At 40.6% G+C, this 3,644-nt stretch overlaps 2 protein-coding genes across 2 annotated transcripts in view; both read left to right on the top strand.

Annotated features, from left to right (window-relative positions):
* The window catches only part of LOC101846130 (CMT1A duplicated region transcript 1 protein), a gene marked incomplete in the record, with an annotated part of 28,567 nt that overhangs the window by 4,873 nt on the left and 20,050 nt on the right, over nucleotides 1-3,644 (top strand).
* LOC106011625 (probable serine/threonine-protein kinase tsuA) overlaps nucleotides 1-3,644 on the top strand; it is a 6,816-nt gene that overhangs the window by 2,235 nt on the left and 937 nt on the right. The window lies entirely within an intron of this gene.

The following is a 3,644-nucleotide window of genomic DNA, read 5'->3' as shown; positions in this document are numbered from 1 at the left end:
TTACCCATGTACTTGTACTTGAATACTTAAGAGAGGTGGCCCCCGGGGGGGTCGGGGGTCCATACCCATGTACTTGTACTTGAATACTTAAGAGAGGTGGCCCGGAAGGGGAGGGGGGTGTTAACAGAAAGATACCAACAAAAGGTACGCAAGGCGGAGGGTGGTGCTTCACCGTAAGGATTGTTCTCCAGTTACATGGGGTTTGTTTTTGTTTTACCAAAGGATGGGCCGGTGTCGACTTGAGCAAGAGCGTGCATTATATATAATATAATATTATATTATGGGTATACATGCACGTGAGCGCGCACGGAAGTGGGAATCAAACAAAGACAGAAAAGAGAATGGATTATTAAACTAAGGTACAATAATATGGTTTTAAAGACAGATCTTAAGCCGATTTCTCGATGAACTACGATGGTTCATAGAATAGGTGTCGCCCAACAGAGGCCGATTTGTCTATTTTGGTGGCGTGTGGAGATCACTTGGGTAATGGCAAGTATTATGCCCCGATTGGAAATACATAGAGGTGGGCGATACGATTGTTTTAGCCTCTTAAAGGCGTCAAAAGGGAGCGCTGTTTATAAAAAGGAAAGGTCGACAAGCACCTCTTCAGAGAGTGTTGACCTGATGATACTCAATATCCAAAATGCTCGCCATTGTATCAACTTAGTCCCATCTCTACCTCACATACTTTGCACCGCCGCTAGCACCAAGACATGGCTTGTTTGATTAAAACTTAGCGCTGACCATCACTGGGCTTCCCATTTACATTTTCCTCGCACGTTTCATCAGCAACTTTCTCTGTGTGTACTTGGAGTTCGTCTATTCCGTAATAATTTCTAATCGTTTGGCAGTTTGTTTTGTCTGCAGCTTCACGACTTGGGCATGCGCTCGTTCGAGTAGTTTTGGCATGTTCTTTTTTACGCTAGTTGTCACTAGATTTTACGAAGTATTCCTTATTTATTGTTTTCCTTCTCTTTTGTATCGGTATACAGATGTATGATAATATGCTATCCCAGAGTGCGTGCCAATGTCAGCTTGTGTGTGGTTGTGTATTGGGTTAGTCGAGAACCCATCTGTACTTTCACGTTTATGTTTATGTGTGCGTGCACAATGTGTGTGTGTGTGTGTGTGTGTGTGTGTGTGTGTGTTTATGTGTGTGTGTGTGTGCGTGTGTGTGTGTGTGTTTATGTGTGTGTGTGTGTGCGTGTGTATGTGTGCGTACGTGCGTTCGTGTGATGTGTATGTTTTAGCGTGTAAAAGAGTTATGTGAGTGCATGTGTGTTTTTCGTCTGTAATTGTATCCAGCTCAACTTAACGGCAACAACATTTCCATCCATTACAAAAAAACCCCGACAACAGTAACAACAACAACAACAACAACAACAACAACAACAACAACGACAACAACAACAACGACAGCAACAACAATAACAACAACGACGACAACAACAACGACAGCAACAACAACAACAGCAACAACAACAACAACAACAACAACAACGCAAACAACAGCAGCAACGTCTTGTGGCAACAAGGATTATCTTAAAGAAAATGTTATTTTTAGATTATAATATGTTAATTTTTAAAATCATAAAGCTACTTATTTATTAGTCTGTAAAAGCGTGCCCTTGTGTTTGTCGTCTTCTTACTCAATAATATGTAATGCAGTGTCTTTATCATGAATAATCATAACAATGACCCAGCAAGACGTGTTACTGAGACGAAATAGTCTGTCCATATTGACGCTGAAACAATGTACAACACTGTGTGCACTATGTAGCCAGTTGGCATGTGTTTCTAGATGTTGCTAGAGAACGTAATAATTATACATTGTATTGCTTATTTGTAATGGAATTTGGTTGGTCGTAGCTAGGTCTTTGTACGTTTTTGTGTGTGCGTGTGTGTGTGTGTGTGTGTGTGTGTGTTTGCCTGTGTTCGGGTGTATGCGTATATATGCACGTATAAGAACTTGGCAGCTAAACAAGCTTTAACACATGTTGACAGTATCTTAATAAGATAATATCTAACGTAGGTTATGTAATTTCCCATTCTTGTCGCTTGACAGAAATATTATATTATCGTAGACTTCAAATCTGTAATAGTTAAATAGCCCTATCATCGTTTACAACAACAAAAAACAACCGTCTGCGCGTGAGATTAACTGTGCTGATATCTAACCGTAACAAAATAATATAATCCTTTAATAAAAAAAAAATTAATTCAGGGAACTTTCTACTGCCTCGACTGAATGTTGATGAACCCTCTTTTCTCATGTTTTCCCCTTTTTTTTTAAAAACGTCGCCATGATTATCTATTGTTCATTGCAGTTTTAGATCTTAATTTTAACCCAATGTATTCTCGCTTGGGTGGACATGCACCTCGCAATCCCGCCTGGGCCGCGGGTCAGTTCATACCGATGACAAATGGTGGACAGAGGATCAGGGCAATCACGTCCAAATTTAGCGCTTTGTCCATTGATCGTGAGTGTTTTATGCCGCTACAAACACAATTTAAATAATTTAGGAGACGGCCTACTTCGGTCTTCCTTGTCAGAGCCAACTCAGGGGCTGAGAGGGAAACACCACTCCAGTTACTGTTTTGTGTAATGGGCGGGGGCGGGGGCGGAAGAGGTTGGGGGGGAGTGGGGGGTAATAATATCAAAAGTACTAACATGTCATGAACACAGTCTAATTCCAAGAAACTTATGGAGTTACATCTTTGGTATTTACAGATATAAAAGACCACTAGAATTAATCAATTTGCTATCCTCTGCAAACTGGCCCTCAAAATAATTTAAATAATTTAAATTCTTACACTCTAGTGGAGATGTTTAAGGTTCTACTACGTTGAGAACACAAGGGCGAACTGCACCGGGGTTCAGAAACAGGGAAAAAAGTAAGCGTAGTCAAAAACACACCAAGAAAAATCGAAATGTCCACGTGTAGAGCAAAGCCGGGTTTTTTTTTTTTTCTAAGTTAGATAAGGAATTTCTCGTGGGTTTAATGAGTTTTTTTCCACGGTCTGCCGCGGGGCAGCTCGTTAGACGTTGGTCGGTGTGACTGCACCCTAATGCTGTCCACCCGCCCTGTGGCTTCGGGATTTTTTAATGGGTGCGCCGTTAACTTATGCCGGAATTTGGTGCTGTCGATGGTTCGAATACACAGAGGTATGTTGTTGAACTTGAGTTGTTTTGCTGAGTCATCAAGGCTTTCCATGCACTTGATCCTATCAGAGATGGTCGTTACATTCGGAGATTGCGCCTCATAAATTACATTACATTGTTGATAGGGACACTAAATCCACCTCACGTCTGTTTGTTTATGCACTTTTCTGCGACGTTTTATATATTTGTTTAAAATAAAAAGGTATGATACTAACCGGCTGTTGGACATGCAAAACACTGTTGGAAAATAGCCAACGGTAGTGATTTGCATCATTTTTGCGTGTTAGATTTGAATAACCTCCAACAAAATCTTTGTCTTACCATAGCATCGCCTCTGATTCGAACTCTTGCCGTTTGATTTATTTATTAAACTTTTTGTTTTATAATTTCGTTCTTGATTCGTGTTACCGTCAAGTATATACATATATGTGTGTGTGTGTGTGTGTGTGTGTGTGTGTGTGTGTGTGTGTGTGTGTGT

This window comes from Aplysia californica, unplaced genomic scaffold (genome assembly GCF_000002075.1).
Source record: "Aplysia californica isolate F4 #8 unplaced genomic scaffold, AplCal3.0 scaffold00150, whole genome shotgun sequence".
NCBI classification, from domain to species: domain Eukaryota; kingdom Metazoa; phylum Mollusca; class Gastropoda; order Aplysiida; family Aplysiidae; genus Aplysia; species Aplysia californica.
This window is presented reverse-complemented; position numbering and strand designations above follow the sequence as displayed.